The sequence below is a fragment of the Scyliorhinus torazame genome, chromosome 2, assembly GCF_047496885.1.
Source record: "Scyliorhinus torazame isolate Kashiwa2021f chromosome 2, sScyTor2.1, whole genome shotgun sequence".
Classification (NCBI taxonomy): domain Eukaryota; kingdom Metazoa; phylum Chordata; class Chondrichthyes; order Carcharhiniformes; family Scyliorhinidae; genus Scyliorhinus; species Scyliorhinus torazame.
The window spans coordinates 98,935,963-98,958,824 of record NC_092708.1 but is presented as its reverse complement, the minus strand read 5'-3'; the positions used below and the strand labels follow the sequence as shown (position 1 = coordinate 98,958,824).

The 22,862-nt window shown below is 43.7% G+C and overlaps 1 protein-coding gene across 6 annotated transcripts in view; it reads right to left on the bottom strand.

Annotated features, from left to right (window-relative positions):
- baz2ba (bromodomain adjacent to zinc finger domain, 2Ba) overlaps nt 1-22,862 on the bottom strand; it is a 603,362-nt gene that overhangs the window by 499,595 nt on the left and 80,905 nt on the right. The gene's annotated exons all lie outside the window — the stretch shown is intronic.

Here is a 22,862-nt window from a genome sequence, read left to right as displayed (position 1 = left end):
TATGGAGGGCATTAGCTACGAGGAGAGGTTGAATAAACTTGGTTTGTTCTCACTGGAACGGCAGAGGTTGAGGGGCGACCTTATAGAGGTCTACAAAATTATGAGGGGCATAGGCAGAGTGGATAGTCAGAGCTTTTTCCCCAGAGTAGAGGGGTCAATTACTAGGGGGCATAGGTTTAAGGTGCGAGGGGCAAGGTTTAGAGATGTACAAGGCCAGTTTTTGTTTTTTTACACAGAGGGTAGTAGGAGCTTGCTGCCGGAGGAGGTGGCGAAAGCAGGGACGATAGTGACGTTTAAGGGGCATCTTGACATGAATAGGATGGGAAGAGAGGGATACGGACCCCGGAAGTGTCGAAGATTTTAGTTTAGACGGGCAGCATGGACAACGCAGGCTTGGAGGGCCAAAGGGCTTGTTCCTGTGCTGTACTTTTCTTTGTTCTCTGTTCTTGGGTTTTATGCCATTTAATTTAGAATGTTATAGCGTGAATTGATAAAGATTTTCAATATACTAAAGGGAGAAGAGAGGGTAGATAGAGAGAAACTATTTTCACTGACTGGGGAGCTTAGGGTTAGTCTAAAAATTAGAGACGTGAAATTAGGAAACACTTCTACACACAATGAGTAGTTGAAGTTTGGAACCTTCTTCCACAAACAGCAATTGATGCTAGATTAATTGCTTGTTTTAAATCAGAGATTGATTTTTTTTTTAAACCAAAGATACGAAGGGATATTGAGCAAAGGCAGGCATGCAGAATTAAGTTGTGGGTCAGCCATGCTCTCATTGAATAGTGGAGCAGGCTCGAGGGGCCTTCTCATGGAAAAATGTGCAGCCCTGCCAGTGCAGTCCATGTGTATGGAAAATAAAAACGTGCATCACATGAAACAGTGGAAACTAGAATTACTGACATTGAACATAATTTTTTTTTTTTTTTTTGCAGTGAGCTTGCCTTTCTCTTGTGCTAATGAAATTTATCCCAAAATATATATGGCTTCACAAAAAATAATTTTCATGCTTTTCAACAAACCACCAATTGCTGCTCAAAGTCACAAATCCCCTTCTCTGTCTTTCAGTATTTGTTGCTTTTTGGAGTTTTTCTATTTCTTCCCTTCCAATTTGGCCTATGTAAAGTTCAAATTTGACTTAGTGTTTTGACGCTTTTTAAAAAGGCCAGTTCAAGGACACAGCAAAGTGACACAGGCATGGTAGCAACAGGATATATATTCATTATTATCTATGTGGTAAAGATATATTTTCAGACAGCTCGTCAGATAGTAATTTTGAAGCCAAGTCAGTTCCCATTAGGAGAATGAAAATTGCACAATCAGTCCATTAGCTCATGCCACCCGTGCATATGTAGCAACCAGCTGCAAAATTCCAGGGGTTGCGAACAGTTTATGTTATGCCCTGAAGAACGGCACATAGTGCAAGAGGTCAAGAAAATCAATAATGCGACAGAAATTTAACTTTATTGTGTATCATTGATAACGAACATTTACAGAGTTAGTATGAGCAATTTCTAAGCATGGTCTGTTAAAACCTTTAAGGAAGTACCATTCTAATTGTTCAATCTAAGATGACACTGACAAATCCAAGTTACATTTTTTTCTTGCTTGCTTGGTCAAAACAAAGTAGGAACTGTTCTATCCAGGGACTCAACATGCCAGTTAAAGAGAAATGTTTGCACAGAATTAATTTAAGTGTGCACTAGGTTCTACACTAGTCTTCCAACTGTGCAACCCATTTTCAAATAAAACCTAGACTGTCAGAATAAAAATCTGTTTGCACATGGGTTCGAGAGATGGGAGCACAAAAATCCAGGCTGATAATCCAGTACAGTACTGAGACAGTGTCGCACTGTCAGAGGTGCCATCCTTTGGAGGAGACGTTAAACCACTTGTCTACTCTCCCAGGCACAAGTTAAAGATCCCATGACACTATTTCAAAGAAGGGCAGGAGAATTATCCAAGTCCTGGCCATTAGTTATTCCTCAAACAACATTAGTAAAGCAAATACAAAATAGAGGATTCTAGAAAAACTTAGCCGGTCTGGTAGCATTTGTAAGGAGTGAAAGTAGAGTTAACGCTGGAGTTCATTTGGCTCTTACAGACTTGAAACGTTAACTCTGTTTTATACCCTTACAGATGCAGCCAGACCTGCTGAGATTTTCCAGCATCCTTTGTTCTTGTTTCAGATTCCAGCAGCCGCAGTAGTTTGCTTATTTTACTAAAGCAGATGATTTGATCATGATCACATTGCTTTTAAAGGAAGCAAGTATTCTAAAATTGGCTGCCACATTTCCAACATTCCAAAAGTGACCAGATTTCAAAAGTACTTCATTTGCTATATAAAACACTGTGACAGCCTGAGGTCATGACAGAAACACTATAAATGCAAGTCTTTCTTTAATGAAGCCACTGAAAGGATGGTGCAGGGAAAATGAACACTGGTGTAGCATTGGTTGCTTTTCTGAGATTGGAGCGGACGCATGATTTGCAGACAGAATAGAGGAAGTTTTATTCGGCATCTAGCAAGTGCAATATATAACTTGGGAGTTCTTTTTTTAAAAAAAAACTTTTTAAAAAATAAATTTAGAGTAGCCAATTATTTTTCTTTTTCCAATTAAGGGGCAATTTATCATGGCCAATCCACCTAACCAGCACATCTTTGGGTTGTGGAGGTGTAACCCACACAGACATGGGAAGAATGTGCAAACTCCACACAGACAGTGATCCAGGGCCGGGATTCGAACCTGGGTCTTCAGTGCCGCAGTCCCAGTGCTAACCACTGCGCCGCATGTCGCCCGCAACTTGGGAGTTCTTGATGCCGACAGTGGATGCTTGATATGGGAAGCATTCTATTCTCCAACATTAATATCCTCACCTCAACAAGTACAAAAATTTGGGAGAAAAGATTGTCAAAATGAAATATGCTCAAGCACTGACCAGTATTTTTTTCAATCAATCATTTTTTTAAACTGCATGTTTTATTGAACGTTTGAGCGACTAGGGGCTTTTCACAGTAACTTCATTTGAAGCCTACTTGTGACAATAAGCGATTTTCATTTCATTTTTTTTCATATGATTTTCCATTGGCAGTCATTGGAATAACTCTCCCAGAATCAAATCAAATCAAATTATTTCAGTATCTGAGCCAGGGAGTTCCCGAGTTCATGCTCTGCTGTTAACGGAGGTATTCAAAGGTTGCAGTCAGGTCACTAAAAATGGCTTCAGCTTTTGTGGCTACAAGGATGGTGATAGCCTGGAAATTCTGAAGAAAGTAACTCACTACCTGCCTCCCGAAAGCCTGCCCACCATCGACAAGGCAAACGTCAGAAATGTGACAGAATATTCTGCACTTGCCTGGATCATTGCAGTTCCAACAACACAAGAAGCTAGATACCATCCTGGAAAAGCAACCCACTTGATCGGTACTCCATCCACCATGTTAAACATCACTCCACCACCGGCAGACAGTGTGTATCATGTGCAAAATGCACAGCAACACCTCACCAAGGTTCCTTCAACCGTACTTTACAAACCCACAACCACTACCATCTGGAAGGACAAGGGCAACAGCCACAAATAAACACCATCACCTGCAACTCCTCCTCAAGTCACACACCATCTTGACTTGGAACTTTATCACTGTTCCTTCACTGTCCCTGGGTCGAACACCTGGAACTCACTACTTAACAATGCTACCTAGTTATACCTATACTACATAGACTGTAATGGTTCAAGAAAGTGGTTCAGCACCACCTTCTATGGCCAATAAATGCTGGCCTTGCCAGCAATATGCACATACTAAGAAAAAATAAAAAAAATACATGACAATGTCAAAACAGCAGTATGGTGAGAGCAGTGCTAAAACCTCAGCTCTTTTGAGATTGGAAGAGAGTAAAATGCTTTGCTCCACATCTAACATGCGATATTATATCTGATGGCGAGAACTTACCTTGGAATGCGAATTCTAAGATTGGATAAAAGTAGCTAACAGTACATTAACGCAAGCATTTTCACATTATCCAGGCCTATGATGAGTACAGAATTCTACTAATACATTGAAAGGATTTCATTTTCTGGAGGTGATTATTGAAAGGCTTCTATTTTATCAAGAGCATTCAGCAAATAGTCAGTTTGACGTTAATTGTTCTGTAATCTGCATACTGTTGAGCTTTAACCAAACTAGAGAATTTTGTACCATTGAGCTATTTTTAACACACCAAAATACAGTAAATCTCTTTGCTATTATCTCATTCACCTCAGAAAAAAATAAGGAAGCATGGCATTAACCAGCTTAAATTGTACTTTAAAAGTCATATAAACAAAGTGGTTGAGGGGAATAGTATTGATGCACTTGAGGAGGAAGTAGATAAGCTACGAAGGAGAAGAGAATAGAGGGTTATGGCGATAGAGTTATGAGGAATAACAAGAAAAGACTTCAGCTGAGCATGGACTGGTTGAGTCGAATGACCTGTTCCTGTGCTGTATATTCCATGTAATTATGTAAACAGACTTAAAATTGTTCAATAGAAAACCGACTTAAACTAAAATGTTTTTTTAATTTACTAGAAAAATATAACTTAGAAAACAAAGGAATGTTTTCCACTTAAAATATTGGAAAACAGCACGCATATTACCCCTGGTAACTTCTAAATTAAGCACATCCATCTTGTACCGATCTTCATGCAAATTGACAGCATTAAACTATTGGGTGGTGGATGCTTCAGCACCATTATCAGTGATATAATTTTGCAATGCTTTCATTCTCTTAATATTTACATTCATAAAAATTTAGTCAGGCCAACAAATTAATCTGAAATGCACTTATACTGTATTATACTACAATAACTGTGTCACATATCCGGTCCAAAATGCAAAAAATGTTTTTGTTGTCTAACAAGGAATATGATTTACTAACTAGTAGCATATTGAAAACATTCCTAATAAAACCTAGTATCCAGTTTTCAAATACATGCAGCAAAATTGCCACTCAGTGCAGTTGCATTTCCAATGACACAGAAGCACACATTTATGCACAAAGTAATATATATTTAATCTCTTGCAACAGAATTTATACAACAGCAATCTATAGGGAATAGCTCACTTGGTTCAAAGTGCTACAGACAACAGCGTACTTTAGCACTTTAAGTGCTGTCGCACCCAAGGGCAGGATATCTAACTTGAGACAGTCCTGCTTTCAGATGTCCAAAGTACAGTTTTCAACAAACTACTCCCGACTTAAAAATAGCATCTGGTTTCCACCCTTTATACCTTACAGAATGAAACATTTATTTAGCTTCAAGCATTTTCCATTACCCCGGAAGCACAATTTCCCAGAAACGTGCAGGCTGTATGCCAGTCTACACAAGACTTCTGCTCACCTGTCTGGCACTTTTTGTTTTGCTTATTTTGAAATTACTTCGCTTTCCTTGATTATACCCCTGCAAGAAACCCAACTAGTCTTCAGATAGCATCCATCATTCAAATTACTCCTCTCCTTCATGACAAACTTCACTATCTAGAAGTGGAGCATTAAAATCATACAGTGCAGAGGATGACATTTGGTACCTTACACCATGTCAGCTCTACATCATTTGGAATCATAGAGCACAGATGCAGCCCATTTGTCCCATTGTGTCCATGTCAGAGGTTTGAAAGAGCTACCCAATTTGCCCTATTACCCTGCTGTTTGCCCATTGCCCACCAAATTTCTTCTTTTCAAGTACAAATTCAATTTTCTTTTGAACGTTTCTGTTGAATTCACTTCCATCACCTTTTAGGTAGTACATTCCCAATCACAGGAACTCAAGATGTTCAAAACAAAAATCTAATTTTCCCCTTGAATTATTTCCCCCATTAGCTTAAATCGGTGACCTCTGGTTACCAACATTCTTGGCTACTCACACTACTCATCAAAACTCTTCAATTTTTAATTCTTCTATTAATTTCCTTTTATTCTTTCATGGGATTGGGGAAGTTGCTGACAAGGCTAGCATTCGTTGCCCATCCCTAATTGCCATGGAGATGGTGGTGGTGGCGAGCTGCTTTTTTGAATTACTGCAATTCATGTGGTATAGGTACACCAACAATGCTAATCTCTCCTTAAACATCTCTGCTCTCAGAACAACCCCAGTTTCTCTAGTCTGTCCAAATAATTAAAGTCCTGAACACTAGCACCATTCTGGTAAATCTCCTCTGCCCCCTCTCAAAGGACTTGGCATTCTTCCTAAAATGTGTCATCCCCAGAATTAAACACAATAAAAGGCAGAATCCCGAGCACGGACTTGAGAGATTGGCATCATAACTTCATTGCTTTTGAACCCTATGGCCAGAATTTTATGGCACTCCGCGGGGCGCATGCCAGACTCAAACACGTGAAAAATTTTGATTTGATTTATTATTGTCACATGTATATGCAACACATGTATACAGTGAAAAGTATTGTTTCTTGCATGCTGTACAAACATGCATACCGTACATAGGGAAGGAAGGAGAGACTGCAGAATATAATGTTACAGTTATAGCAAGGTGTAGAGAAAAGATCAACTTAATACGAGGTAGGTCCATTCAAAAGTCTGATGGCAGCAGGGAAGAAACTGTTCTTAAGTCGGTTGGTACAGGACTTCAAACTTTGGTATCTTTTTCCTGACGGAAGAAGGTGGAAGAGAATATGTCGGGGGGGGGGGGTCCTTAATTATGCTGGCTTCTTTTCCGAGGCAGCAGGAATTGTAGGCAGAGTCAATGGATGGGAGGCTGGTTTGCGTGATGGATTGGGCTACATTCTCGACCTTTTGTAATTTCCTGCGATCTTGGGCAAAGCAGGATCCATACCAAGCTGTGATATAACCAGAAAGAATGCTTTCTATGGTGCATCTGTAGAAGTTGGTGAGAGTCGTAGGTGGCATGCCAAATTTCCTTAGTCTTCTGAGAAAGTAGAGTCGTTGGTGGGCTTTCTTAACTATAGTGTCAGCATGGGGGGACCAGGACAGGTTGTTGGTGATCTGGACACCTAAAAACCTAAAGCTCCCGACCCTTTCTACTTCATTCCCATTGACGTAGACAGGGGCATGTTCTCCAGTACGCTTCCTGAAGTCGATGACAATCTCCTTCGTTTTGTTGACATTGAGGGAGAGATTATTGTCGTCGCACCAGTTCACCACATTCTCTATCTCATTCCTGTACTCTGTCTCGTCATTGTTTGAAATCCAACCCACTACGGTGGTGTCATCAGCAAATTTGAAAATCGAGTTGGAGGGGAATTTGGCCACACAGTCATAGGTGTATAAGGAGTATAGTAGGGGGCTGAGGACACAGCCTTGTGGGGCACCGGTGTTGATGATCGTGGAGGTGGTGTTGTTGCCTATCATAGAATTTACAATGCAGAAGGAGGCCATTCAGCCCATCGACTCTGCACCGGCTCTTGGAAAGAGCACCCCACCCAAGGTCAACACCTCCACCCTATCCCCATAACCCAGTAACCCCACCCAACACCAAGGGCAATTTTGGACACTAAGGGCAATTTATCATGGCCAATCCACCGAACCTGCACATCTTTGGACTGTGGGAGGAAACCTGAGCACCCGGAGGAACCCCACACACACACGGGGAGGATGTGGAGACTCCGCACAGACAGTGACCCAAGCCGGAATCGAACCTGGGACCCTGGAGCTGTGAAGCAATTGTGCTATCCACAATGCTACCGTGCTATCCTTACTGATTGTGGCCTGTGGGTTAGAAAGTTAGAGTCGCAGAGGGAGGAGCGGAGGCCAAGGCCACGGAATTTGGAGATGAGTTTCGTAGGAATGATGGTGTTGAAGGCTGAGCTGTAGTCAATAAATAGGAGTCTGACATAGGTGTCTTTGTTACCTAGGTGTTCCAGGGTAGAGTGCAGGGCCATGGAGATGGCGTCTGCTGTGGACCTGTTGCAGCGGTATGCGAACTGCAGTGGATCAAGGCAATCCGGGAGGCTGGAGTTGATTCGTGCCATGACTAACCTTTCGAAGCACTTCATGATGATGGATGTCAGAGCCACTGGATGATAGTCATTAAGGCACGCAGCTTGGCTTTTTTTTGGTACAGGGATGATGTGCAACATGTCGGGCACGTGTCCCAACATCATTACGTACGCATTCTATATGGAGGTCAGCGTGTGCCTGTGGGAATTGGAGTCATTCCCGTTGACAATTAAAAGGCCAATTGAGATTATTAAAACGCCTACTGACTGAATTTTAACATTGCTTGTGCGAGTTTGCACTCATCACATGGGCAAAAAGAGCCGTCTGGCGGTACATTTTTAAACATTTGTCATCTAAATGTAGGATAAAAGGCCCATCAGAGCACAAGCACGTTCATTTTATTTGTGATTTTGCGGTTGTCATATTTCTGAGTTTTGGGACTTTCGGTGGCGACCATGGAGTGAGCGGTTGCACACAGGGTGGCTCCTGCCTGGAGGTGTTGGTTTTGGTCCCTTTTACTTGAATTTCGGGGAATTTTGGCGGTAAAGTTGTACAGACAGTGGAGGGGGATCAGTTCTCCCCTGGATGGGCGTGTCTACAGGGTACCAAATTCGACAGGAGACAGTGCGCCCTGGCTAAAGAATTGGAGACTCGTGGCGCAGCATCAATTGGAAAAATGGCGGAGGGGAAACGATCATTGTTGACTGGAAAGATGCCAATGGAGCAGTTGATGAGCTTCATTAAGGACGAATTTCGGCAGCAGCATAAAGAAACACGGAGTGATTGGTCGAGGGTAATTGAGGGAGTAGTTGCACCTCTCTGCAGGACTTTGGAACGGGTGAAGATGTGCCTGGGATTGCAGGGGGCAATGATCCAGGAGGTGGCGAAGGTGGTGTCCGACCAGAGTGAGCGGGTTGTGCCTCTGGAGGCAGAGATGGCGATCCTGGGGTACATGTGCAAGATGCTGCAGGTAAAGGAGGAGGACCAGGAGAACAGGTCCAGGCAGCAAAATCTGCGGATTTGGAGGGAATGGAGGGAACGAGTGCAATGGCCTATGTCACAAGGATGCTGGCGAGGTTGGTGGATGAGAAAGTGCTGGAAGACCCGGAGGTGGATCAGGTCCATAGGTCCCGGAGGCAAAAGCCAAGAGTGGGGGAGCCACCATTGATGGTGATTATGCATTTGCACAAGTTCCAGGACAAGGAAAAGGTCCCGAGGTGGGCCAGAGCAATGGGAAAGGAAACCAAATCCGGATTCATCAGGACATTCGTGCTGAGTTGGTCAAGAGCCTAGGGTTCAACAAAGCCTAGACAGTGTTGTACTGGTGCCAGATTCGGTTTCGGTTGTTTGACCCGGCAAAACTTTGGGTCGCTTTCACAGGCTGGGAATATTACTTTGGGATGCCGGCAGTGGCAAATGACATTATTAAGGAACAGAATCTGGGGCAGAGCTGAAAGAGGAATGTGGGTGGAAGTTCTGTCTCTGTTAAATTTTGTCACATGTTTTTGTTTGCCGATTGGGAAAGGTAGTTATGGGGGTGGTTGCACCCACCCTTTTTTGTATTTTTGACTTGGAAGTTAAATTGTTGCTTTTTTCAGAGGGGGGTCCTTCAGTGATGGGGATATAATGTTTAATTGTATTTCTCTCTGTTTTTTATCCTCCGTACAATGCATGAGGGGTTGTGAGAGTCGGGGTGGGGCAGCAGGGCGGTTCAAGAATGTTCTGTATGGGCCATTTTGGGATGATGTTTCTTGCATTGGGTCGGGTAGGGTACCTGGGGAGGGGCCAGGGAAGGGGGCTGGAGAGAAATAACGGGGGGGGGGGGGGGGGGGGGTGAAGGAGAGAGGGGGATGGGTAGAGGAGGTGATGAAGGTGGATCTTTAGGTTAGGCCCTCTAGGTGGGGGGTCGCCATACCAGCGAAAAATGCTGGAACAGACATGTGGGGGTGAGGGTGGTGGAGGCGACGCAGCCAATTTGTAGGATGAGTTTGGGCATGGACGGGTAGGGGGCCATCTTGGGTGGACCCAATTCAGAGAGGGGGTGTGCGAGCCATCTAGCACACATGCCTGGCACCTGTGAAATTCAGTCCTATGACTCCATTTATAAAGCAATGGATCTCAAATGCTATTTTTTTTTTTTTTTTTTAAAACAGCTCTCTTTGAAATATAAGATTTTGAAGGGTCGGCTCGGAAAAGTAGATTCCCTTGGCTGACCAATTTGAAACATGGGGCGGCACGGGAGCACTGTTGCTTTATAGCTCCAGGGTCCCAGGTTCGATTCCTGGCTTGGGTCACTGTCTGTGCGGACCAGTCTGCACATTCTCCCCGTCTATGTGGGTTTCCGCCAGGTGCTCCGATTTCCTCCCACAGTCCAAAGATGTGCTGGTTAGGTGGATTGGCCATTAAATTTAGGTGGGGTTACTGGATTACGGGAATAGGGTGGTAGGGTTCTTTTCCAAGGGCAGGTGCAGACACGATGGGCCGAATGGCCTCCTTCTGTACTGTAAATTCCATGATTCTACACAATCTCAGGAGGTCGATCATTTAGGACTAAGATTAGAAGAAATGTTTTCACTCAAATGGTTGCGAGTCTATGGCATTCTCGATCTTACAGGGTTGTGGATGCTCGAATATTGAATATATTTAACGCTGAGGCACACAAATGTTTGATCTCTTGGGGATTCTAGGGATATGGGGCACAGGCAGGAGAGTGGAGTTGAAGCCGAAGATCAACCATGATCATATGGAATGGTGGAAGAGACTTGAGGGGTTACATGGTCTACTACTACCCCCATTTCATATAACCCCCAAGTCGCTATCCCTGCACCCCTTTTAAATTGCACTATTTAGTTCATAGATCCACTCACTATCCTTTCAAAATGCAATAGGAGGTGACATAGTAATAAAGTCTCTGGACGAGTAATCCAGAGGCCCAGGCTAATGCGCTGGGGAATGGGATAGAATCCCACCGCGGCAGCTGCTGTAATTTAAATTTAGTTAATAAATCTGGAATTTTAAAACAGCTCATCTCCGTAATCGTGACCATGAAACCATTATTGACTGTCATAGGGACGTATTTGGTTCACTAATGTCCTTCATGGGGAGGCAAGTTGCTATCCTTATCTGGTTTGACCGACATGTGACTCCAGACCACAGCAAGGGGACATAAATTTAAGGTGGAAGATATAGGAGGGATATCAGAGGTAGGTTCTTTACCCAGAGAGTAGTGGGGGCATGGAATGCACTGCCTGTGGAAGTAGTTGAGTCGGAAACATGAGGGACCTTCAAGCAGCTGTTGGATAGGTACATGGATTACGGGAAAATGATATAGTGTAGATTTATTTGTTCTTAAGGGCAGCACGGTAGCATTGTGGATAGCACAATTGCTTCACAGATCCATGGTCCCAGGTTCGATTCCGGCTTGGGTCATTGTCTGTGCGGAGTCTGCACGTCCTCCCCGTGTCTGCGTGGGTTTCCTCCGGGTGCTCCGGTTTCCTCCCACAGTCCAAAGATGTGCGGGTTAGGTGAATTGGCTAATGATAAATTGCCCTTAGTGTCCAAATTGCCCTTGGTGTTGGGTGGAGGTGTTGAGTTTGGGTAGGGTGCTCTTTCCAAGAGCTGGTGCAGACTCAAAGGGCCGAATGGCCTCCTTCTGCACTGTAAATTCAATGATAATCTATGATTAATCTAGGACAAAGGTTCGGCACAACATCGTGGGCCGAAGGGCCTGTTCTGTGCTGTATTTTCTACGTTCAATGTGATTGCCTTTTAAATGGACTCTAAAATGGCCAAATAAGCCATTCAGTTGGATAGAAATCACCTTTGAGTACAAAAAGCAGTGAAACCATACTGATCACCCAGCAGCAACGTAGGCACTGGCCACACACCATCCTGACTTGGAACTATATTGCTGTTTCTTCACTATCGCCGAGTAAAAGTCTTGGAACTCCCTCCCTAACAGCACTGTGATCTCTCTAGGTATCATTCGTACTACTGCTTACAAAGAAGGCCTTTCAAATCGATTGTGGTCATTCAATGCATCAGCATAAAGGCATCTGGACAATATCTCTTCCAGGCATGCATTCCAGATTTTCTTTTAATGCTCAAGGAAAGGAATCAAATCATTTGTGTGTCCACATTTCTCTGCTCTTTTACAGCCATATTTAACGGCAGATATATAAAATAGAGAGGCCACCTTCAGCACATACATACAGGACTTCATGGACACCAGATAGTATAAATATTGAAGGGCAATGTACAAGAGACCTGCTTGATATTGTGTTTCCAAGTGTAGAAGTACACTAGGATTTAACTCAGGATTTCATAACATTGATTCAATAACTTTGTACTTCATATTTAATATTCAAATGCAAAATAAATAGAGCTACCTTTTTTGGATAAGGAAGCTCCTGATGCGAATTCTCTTCTACTTTTCTGGGTGCTGCACTTCAAAATTTATGGTGTGAAACACTTCCAGACATCGCAAAATGATGATTTACTACATAAATACAGACATGAGAAACCCAAAGATATTCAAAACTTCATTTCAGCATCTATTCCCTATCTGTCAGGGGGACATTTTGTTAATTACTAGAAAATAACAAATCTAAATTGTTTAAAAATCAGTTGCTTTTCCAATTATTTAATTTAATTTATTAGTACAATTAACATTTAATAGAAAAACAGTCTGCTCTGGAACAATAGATCTGTACTCAAACCGTCTATTTCATACATTTAAACGGTAAACAAAATGTCCTGGAAGGCGGAATTCTCCACCTTGCGGCGCTGGAAGCGAGAATCGTGATCAGGCAGAGAATCACGCAAAATGGGGGAAAAATCCATTTAGCGCCCAGCGTCGATTCCAGTTTTCAGGATCTTTGGCGCTAATTCTGGTCCCAGTGGTTACAACGCTCGCTGGGCTGGAAACGTCTCTCCATTCGCGCTGGCACCATGCTGACCTATCTGCATGTTCTGACTTGCTTACCGAATAGAGCCCCAATAGAAACGCAAATCACACAGTCTCCCAAACGGAGAATCTCGGCCAATACGGCTTTCCTTTAAAAATATATGGATGATTTAAAATCATTCCAAGTAATTTACTTTTAATATGGTGAGACAAAATATCCCATATGTTTTAAAAGAGCACTAGTTGGCCAAACACAATGTAGGAAAACAGTTACGTTATGAAGAGGCATTTGAAGGAGAGGTATAGGAGAATATAAAGGTTTAGGAAGTGAATAATAGCATGGTGACATTAGAGTCATAGAATCATATAGCACAGAAAAGGCCCTTTGGCCAATCGGCATCAAAAACAACTAACGATTCTAACCCATTTTCCAGCACTTGTCCCATAGCCTTGTATGCCTTATAAGAAACTAAGAACTAGGAGCAGGAGTAGGCCATCTGGCCCCTCGAGTCTGCTCCGCCATTAAATAAGATCAAGGCTGATCTTTGTGTGGACTCAGCTCCACTTACTCACCCACTCACCGTAACCCTTAATTCCGTTACTGTTCGAAAATCTATCTTTGCCTTAAAAACATTCAACGAGGATGTTGGGATTGCAACTGCACATCTAAATACTTAAATGTTTTGAGGATCTCTGCCTCCTCCACCATTTCAGGCAGCGAATTACAAACTCCCACCACCCACATGGTAAAAAGGTTTTTCCACACATCCCCTCTAAACCTCCTGCCCCTGACCTTAAATCTATTCCACCTGATCATTGACCCCCTTCACCAAGGGAAAAGGTTTGTTCCTGTCTATCTGGGCCCCTCATAATTTTATACATCCCAGTCACTGCTCCAAGGAAAACAATCCAGTCTATCCAATCTCTTTTCATAACACTTTCCAGCCCAGGCAACATCCTGGTAAATCTCCTCAGCATCTCTCCTATAGTGTGGATTCCAGAGCTGCACACAATACTCTATCTCTGGCCTAACCAATGTTTTATACTGTTCCAGCATAACCTTCCTGCTCTTAAAATCTACGCCTTGGCTAATAAAGGCAAAAGTATACAATATGCTTTCTAAACCACTTTATCAACCTTCAATGCTACCCTCTGAACTTCGGTGCTTCCCAGAGTCCTGCCGTTTATCATGTACTCCCGTGCCTTTTTATCCTGCCCAAGTGCATCACCTCACACATATCCGTATTGAATTTAATTTGCCACTGATCAGCTCATCTGACCAGCCCATCTATATCCTCCTATAATCGAAGGCCAGCTCCTCACTATTTACCACCCTACCAATTTCTGTGTCGTCCACAAACTTGTCTCGCTCATCAGCCTGGGATAAGTTTCATCCGAACCTGGGGATTTGTCTACATTTAAGCCTGTCAGACCACTCCGAACCTCCTCTCTATCACTTTAAATTTATTACAGTCCTTCTCCCTGATTTCAATACCCACACTGTCCCTCTCACGAGTGAACACCAACACAAAGTATTCATTCAGAACCCTACCTACATCCTCCGGCTCCGCACACAAATTACCACTGTGGTCCTTAATGGACCCTACTCTTTCACTAATTATCCTTTTACCTTAACGTACTTGTAAAACAACTTCGGATTTTCCTTTATTCTACCTTCCAGTATCCTTTCATGTCCCTTTCTTGCTCTCCTATTTCCTTTTTAAATTCCTTCTTGCACATTCTATACACCTCTAGGGCTTCTGCTGTTTGAGCCCTTGATATCTGCCATAAGCCTCCCTTTTTCTCCTTATCCAATGTTGTATATCCCTGGATATCCAGGTTCCCTGGATTTGTTGGTCCCACTTTTGTTCTTGATTTGAACATGTTGGTCCTGCACTCTCCCTATTTCCTTCCTCAATGCATCTCACTGTTCTGTCACAGATTTACCTGAAGTGTCCACTCCCAGTCCACTGGCCAAATCATATCTGATCTTATTAAAATCGGTCTTCTCCAGTTTAGAACTTTGATCTCAGGCGCATTGTTGTCCTTTTCCATAATAATCTTGAATCTAATGGAGGCATGATCATTGTCTGAAAAATGTTCCCCCATTGATACTCCAACCACTTGCCCAGCTTCATGACCGAAAATTAAGTCCAGGACTGCCCCCTCTCTTTTAGGTCATAGATTATCATAGAATTTACAGTGCAGAAGGAGGCCATTCGGCCCATCGAGTCCGCACCGGCTCTTGGAAAGAGCACCCTACCCAAGGTCAACACCGCCACCCTATCCCCATAACCCAGTAACCCCACCCAACACTAAGGGCAATTTTGGACACTAAGGGCAATTTATCATGGCCAATCCACCTAACCCGCACATCTTTGGACTGTGGGAGGAAACCGGAGCACCCGGAGGAAACCCACGCACACACGGGGAGGATGTGCAGACTCCGCACAGACAGTGACCCAAGCTGGAATCGAACCTGGGACCCTGGAGCTGTGAAGCAATTGTGCTATCCACAAGGCTACCGTGCTGCCCCAGAAGGTCCTTCTATGTACTGCTTAAAAAGTTCTCCTGAATGCATTTTAAGAATTCCACTCCATCTAAATCTTTCACTTTGGCTTCCCCAGTTAATATTGGGGAAGTTGAAATCCCCCACTACCCTATTACTTCTCTGAAATTTGTCTCCATATCTGCTCTTCTATTTTTCTCAGACTGTTTGGGGCCATAGAACACTCCCACCAATGTGATTGCTTCTTTTTGGTTAAGTTTTACCCATATGGCCTCAGTTGAAGAGCCCTCTTAAGATGTCATCCCTCCTTATTTCTGTAAATGATTCCCTGATCAAAATTGCAACACCCCTTCCTTTTTTATCCCCATCCCTATCTCGCCTGAAGATTCTGTATCCTAATATTGAGCTGCCAATCCTGCCCCTTTCTCAACCATGTCTCAGCGACAGCAATAACATCATATGCCCATGTTTTAATTTGTGCTCCCAATTCATCTGCCTTGTTCGTCAGACTCCTTGCATTAAAATAACTATCATCCAATCTTGCCAAGATCCCTGGTGACTTAACTGATCTAGACATTCTTTTTTTAAAAATGTATTCATGGATGTGGGCACCGCAGGCTGTGCCAGCATTTATTGCCCATCAATAATTGCCGTTGAGGGGGCAGTTAAGGGTCCACCACGTTGCTGTGGGTCTGGAGTCACATGTAGGCAGACAATCTAAGGATGGCAGATTTCCTTCCCTAAAGGACATTAGTGAACCAGATGGGTTTTTAGGACAATCAACAAGGGTTTCATGGTCATCATTAGACTTTTAATTCCAGGTTTTTATTGAATTCAAATTTCACCATCTGCAGGATTCGAATCCGGGTCCCCAGAACATTACCCTGGGTTTCTCGTTTACTAGTCCAGTTACAATACCACTACGCCAACCCCTTCCTGACTCACTTGGATGTCTCCTCTAATTTTAGCTGTGCATCTATCCCTGCTAAATCTTCTCTCATGATCCCAGACCCCTGCCAAGTTAGTTTAAATCCTCCCCAACAGCACTAGCAAACCTCCCTGCAAAAACACTGGTTCCATTTTGGTCCAGGTACAAACAGTCCACCTTGTACAGGTCCCAACATCCCCAAAAATGAGCCCAACGTCCCAGAAATCTAAATCCCTCCCTGCGGAACTCTCTCTCCAGCCATGCATTCAGCTGGACTAACTTCTTATTTCTATACTCACTAGCATGTGGCACCCAGAGGCAATCCAGAGATTCATACCTTCTGGGTCCTGTTTTTTTAATCTACTTCCTAGCTCCATAAATTCTGCTTTCAGGATCTCTGTCTATATCATTGGTACCAATGTATACCACAATATCTGTCCATTTCCACTCCCCCTTCAGTATGCTCTGCAACCAGTGATATCTATAACCCAGTAGGCACAGGACTGGAAATTAGAATGGAAATAAAACAGAGAAAGATCACGTAGAAAATTGAAGATGAGATGATGATTTTGAGATTGTTGCTATGAGAGAACAGGGATCCATCCAAGCTGAACAAGGAGGATGTGCATAACATGGAATTATGTAAAATGAAACAGAAATTGCAACACAAACAGGTCATTCAATTCAGCCAGTCCATTAGGCAAATTGCACAGCACTGAAAAGGGTCATATGACTCAAGTAGTATATGTTGGTGTTCATATTCCACAAGAGTCACCTCCCATTCTATCCATCTCAACTCAGTCTTTCAAGACATCTTTCTACTCCCTTTGTCTCATATATTCATCCAGTTATCACAGATCATAGAATTTACAATGCAGGAGGCCATTTGGCCCATCGGGTCTGCACCGGACCTCGAAAGAGCACCGTACTTAAGCCCACACCTCCACCCTCTCCCCGTAACCCAGTAAACCCACCTAACCTTTGGACACTACGAACAATTTAGCATGGCCAATCCATGCACATATTTGGACTGTGAAAGGAAACCGGAGCACCCGGAGGAAACCCACGCAGACACGGGGAGAACGTGCAGACTCCGCACAGACAGTGACTCAAGCCGGGAATCGAACCCGTGTCCCTGGCGCCGTGAAGCAACAGTGCTATCCTCTGTGCTACCGTGCCACCGTGTTTTGAAAGTATTTAAGCTATTTGCCTGAACTACATCCCGTGGTATCACGTTCTACATTTTAATCAATCTTTCAGTGAAGAAATCTCTCATTTCCTTAATGGATTAATTCATAACTACCTTATGTTTATGGTCCCTTGTTTTGCATTGGAATCTTAAACAAGTGGAAGCATTCTCTTCACGTCTACCCTGTTCAACCCATCCATAACTTTAAAGACATCTATCAGGTCACCTCTAAATCTTCTATTTTCTAAAGAAAAAAAACAAACTTGTTCAATATTTCCTTTTATCTGTAATCTTGCAGTTCTGGTATCATTACTATAAATCGTTTATGTATTTTTTCCCAGTGCTTCTTTGTCAGTGGTACAATGTGCCTTCCTATTCCTGTATCTTTTTGTCCCTCTTTCCATGCACCATCCAGATAACCTCTTCTCAAAAGATGACAAGCTCTCTTCTTCAATCTCTCTACAGCCTTACAACCCTCTGTGGAATGAAAAAAGTGTCTCCTGCTGCTGTAAATTTCCTTATATTTCATCTTATGTTCCTTCATTCTGAACCCCTCAACTACCAGAAACAATCTGTTGCTACCTACTCTGTCCCATTCCTTAATAATGTTAAACAACTCTATTAAATCACTCTGCAATAAAAATCGCCCCAATTTTTCAGTCTTTCTTCATTTTTATATTGACTTCCAAAAGGCCTTTGATAAGGTGCCTTACAGGAGACTGCTAAGTAAAATAAGGGCCCATGGTATTCGAGGCAAGGTACTAGCATGGATTGACGATTGGCTGTCAGGCAGAAGGCAGAGAGTTGGGATAAAAGGTTCTTTTTCGGAATGGCAACCGGTGACGAGTGGTGTCCCGCAGGGGGCCACAGCCTTTCTCTTTATACATTAATGAGCTAGATGACGGGACTGGGGGCATTCTGGCTAAGTTTGCCGATGATACAAAGATAGGTGATGGGGCAGGTAGTATTGAGGAGGTGGGGAGGCTCCAGAAAGATTTAGACAGTTTAGGAGAGTGGTCCAAGAAATGGCTGATGAAATTCAACGTGGGCAAGTGTGAGGTCTTGCCCTTTGGAAAAAAGAATTGAGGCATGGACTATTTTCTAAACGGTGACAAAATTCATAATGCTGAAGTGCAAAGGGACATGGGAGTCCTAGTCCAGGATTCTCTGAAGGTAAACTTGCAGGTTGAGTCCGTAATTAAGAAAGCAAATGCAATGTTGTCACTTATCTCAAGAGGCTTGGAATATAAAAGCAGGGATGTACTTCTGAAGCTTTATAAAGCACTAGTTAGGCCCCATTTAGAATACGGTGAGCAATTTTGGGCCCCACACCTCAGGAAGGACATACTGGCACTGGAGCGGGTCCAGCGGAGATTCACACGGATGATCCCAGGAATGGTAGGCCTAACATACGATGAACGTCTGAGGATCCTGGGATTATATTTATTGGAGTTTAGGAGGTTGAGGGGAGATCTAATAGAAACTTACAAGATAATGAATGGCTTAGATAGGGTGGATGTAGGGAAGTTGTTTCCATTAGCAGGGGAGACTAGGACCCGGGGGCACAGCCTTAAAATAAAAGGGAGTCACTTTAGAACAGAGATGAGGAGAAATTTCTTCAGCCAGAGAGTGGTGGGTCTGTGGAATTCATTGCCACAGAGGGTGGTGGAGGCCTGGACGTCGAGTGTCTTTACGACAGAAGTTGATAAATTCTTGATTTCGAGGAATTAAGGGCTATGGATAGAGAGCGGGTAAATGGAGTTGAAATCAGCCATGATTGAATGGTGGAGCGGACTCGATGGGCCGAATGGCCTTACTTCCGCTCCTATGTCTTATGGTCTTAAGCAAATAACCCAAGAAATCTTCAACGTACCTTTTCTATTGTCTCAATAGCCTACCTATGGTATGGGGTCCCAAATATTTCAGGGGGGGGGCGAGTAATTAAATTTACATCAGTGTCGCATATGATAGCCCCTGCAACTGTACTTTTGAATGGCTCCATGAATACCTTTTATCCATTGAAAGATCGATCACTAATTTTAGCCTTTATTTGGGTATACATTTGGTTTCCTTGCCGTTTGGCCCCAGCAGTTGATTATCCAGTTTACCTACAGGCCTGCAACTTCTAACACTTCTGCTACAAGAAGCTCCTATTACACTGGTAGGGAGGGGAAAAGAGAAAGAAAGAAATGGAGAGGATAAGTAAATTAAAATATCCATCTTTACAACGCACTGGCCTCCGATTGAAGCTTGCTGCTCTGTTGACTCCTGGTCTGAAGCCTGCTAATCTGTTGGTTTCTTTGGTCCACCTTCACCACTCATTAGACTGGGCCTCACTTCGAGGCTAATGACGTCCCCCACTAATACTTCGATTCAGTCCCTGGATTTGCTACTAGTCCCAGATTTTCAGCCTCTTCCATGTCCTCTAGTCTCTATACACAGCACCATTCTGCTTCTGGATCTCACTGATCTCAGAGATCAACCTCTACTTCACTGAGCTTTAATCAACCTATTCCCACTAGTCCTCAACTGGTCAACATGTCTAGTTGCATCAAAAGGATGGGTGACCTGTTTATAGATAGGAGCTTTCCCAGCCTGCAGGCGCTGGCGGTCAAATTTAAGCTGCCGCCAGGGAACGGTTTTAGATATTTACAAGTGCGGGCCTTCCTGAGAAAACAGGTGGTGGCCTTCCCGCTTCTGCCGCCACAGGGGATACAGGACAGAGTAGTTTCCGGTACCTAGGTGGGGGAGGGGAAGGTGTCGGACATCTATGTTGCAAGTTTTTTCCTATACTCTTTTCTCTGTGGCTCTGTTCCAATTATGGCAATCAGTGAATTTGCCCTTCTTTCTATGTTATCTATGTCCTAATGCTTAGAGTCGCCAGGTATCAAATGATACCACCACAAGTTTCAACCGGCTATCGATCAAAGAGCTAAACACCAGTTAGTTAGTTTAAGGTCAAGGGTACTTTATTTACACACAATTAGTCATGCAACATAAACACTACTAGTTAACTGCACCTATCAACTAAGACAACCTGTACTAAACTTCGGGCACCCGGCTTAGGTCAGAGAAACAGTGGCCGCTGTTCGATTCTGGATCTATCGAGTCCAAAGGAGTAACTGTTGCTCAGCTAGGCTCATCCGTCTGGTAGCGAGCGTTGAACTTGTACTTGCTTCTGGGGTTGCTGCACTTGTAGATGACCGTGACCGGGGTACCAGGACCAAGAGAGCATGAACATGTGGCGGACTCTTCTTCTTATACTTGGGGGTTTTCGCGCTCTTTTGGGCGGTCCTCCGGTTTGGGCCCACTAATTGGGTGATCAATGATCACTCCATTTGATTCCTAACCAATAAGTGGGCGGGGATCTGGATGGCTGGGCGTGTCCCAAGCGGTCACTGACCCCGTTGTTTGCGTTTCCCTTGAACAGGGAGTGGCGCCGAAATGTCTGGGACAGCACCGGTCGCTCGAGTACCAGTCCTTTGTTTTGGTGAAGATGGGCCATCAAATGCTAATCGGCCCCATTAAAATGCTAATTGGACAGAGTTTCAATACCGCCTGGGCTTCTTGCTTACAAATATGCATTTCAGGCTCTGAGTCTTGGCTTGTCCATTTTACCTGCTAAGCTTTGCGAGTTTCTCTGTACCTAGTTGGAGGTGGCCATCCCAGATGGCTACATCTACCAGGAACTGCTGGAAGCGGAGGAAACCCCGGTGGATGAACTGAAGGGCAAATGGGAGGAGGAGTTAGGAGGCGAGTTAGAGCCGGGTCTGTGGGCGGATGCCCGAAATAGGGTCAATTCCTCCTCATCATGTGCTAGGCTCAGTTTAATCCAGTTTAAGGTGGCCCATCGGGCACACGTGACAGTGGCGAGGATGAGTAAGTTTTTCGGGGTAGAAGACAGATGTGCGAGGTGTGCGGGAAGCCCAGCAAACCATGTCCATATGTTTTGGGCATGCCCGAAGCTTGGAGGGTTCTGGCAGGGGTTTGCCAAGGCAATGTCCACGGTGCTAGGTATGCGGGTGGTGCCGAGTCCAGAGGTGGCGATCGTTGGAGTGTCAGAAGACCCAGGAGTTCAGGGGGTGAAAGAGGCAGACATTCTGGCCTTTGCCTGCCTGGTAGCCCGGAGACGGATCCTTTTAATGTGGAGGGACTCGAAACCCCCGAGTGTAGAGACTTGGGTCAATGGCATGGCTGGGTTTCTGAGCCTCGAGAAAATAAAGTTTGCCTTAAGAGGATCAATGCTAGGGTTCTTCCGGAGGTGGCAGTCGTTTGTCGGCTTTCTTGGAAAAATTTAAAATGTCGGCAGTAGCAGCTTACTGTTCTTTTTCAGTTATTGTTATAACATTTTACAAATACTTCAATAAAAATATTTTATTTTAAAAAACATGTCTAGTTGCCATCATTGATCTTCCCAACTAACATTCCACTGAGATCTAAAGCCTATTTTCCCCTTATATTAGGTCTAATTACTTTCTCTCTAATCAACTCCTTGCTTTACCATGCATAGCTCTCACCCATTGGACTATGTAATTTAAATTCCTTTTACATCTCTCACCTGCAGATTTTGTTGCCAATATTAACACAGATTCCCATCTCTCTGCACATGACTGCCTCTACCTTTAAGTTTCATTCATCTGATATGATTCTCTTCCCCCCTTCCTGAGCACTGTGCCACCTGGAATTATTCCCCAATTTATATTCTCTCCTGCTGTTGTCAAAGTATTTATTTCACGTGCAAGCCCATGGTCTTCCTTTGCACTTCCCTTGCACCCGACTTTGATACAGTACTGACAATCAGGACACCAACTTAAAGTGCCTCATCCTCACTCCATGACCAATTCATCCTTCAGGCTTGCTTGGAGTCAACCTTTCTCTTTCCCATTTTACACACTCCTTCATCTGGGCCCAACTTCTAATTTATTTTTCCCTTTGTTCTCCATTTTACTCTCTAGATACTCATCAACGCATTCCTCAATCACCTTCTTATATCCTCTGAAGATGAAGTTCTGATCGCAAAAATGACAATCTTTGACTGCTTTCTTGTCTAATCACCCATACTCTCCAGCCTCTTCAATCCCATTACTTTCAGTGGTGCAGAATTTGCAGTCAGCAGCAAAACAATGGAAAGACAACTGCCCACACCAAGTCAGTGATTTCTCCAGACCTCCAGCAAGTAATGTCATCATGCAGCCTAAGCATCCAATCATATTAAATCATTCTCACAGACAGCAAATTGCCTCATTAGTCTTCATAGAATCATAGAAGGTTTATGGCAAAGAAAGAGACCGCTTGACCTATCGTGTCTGCACTGGCCGAAAAACAAGCCGTCCAGCCTAATCTCACTTTCCAGCATTTGGTCCGTAGCAGGT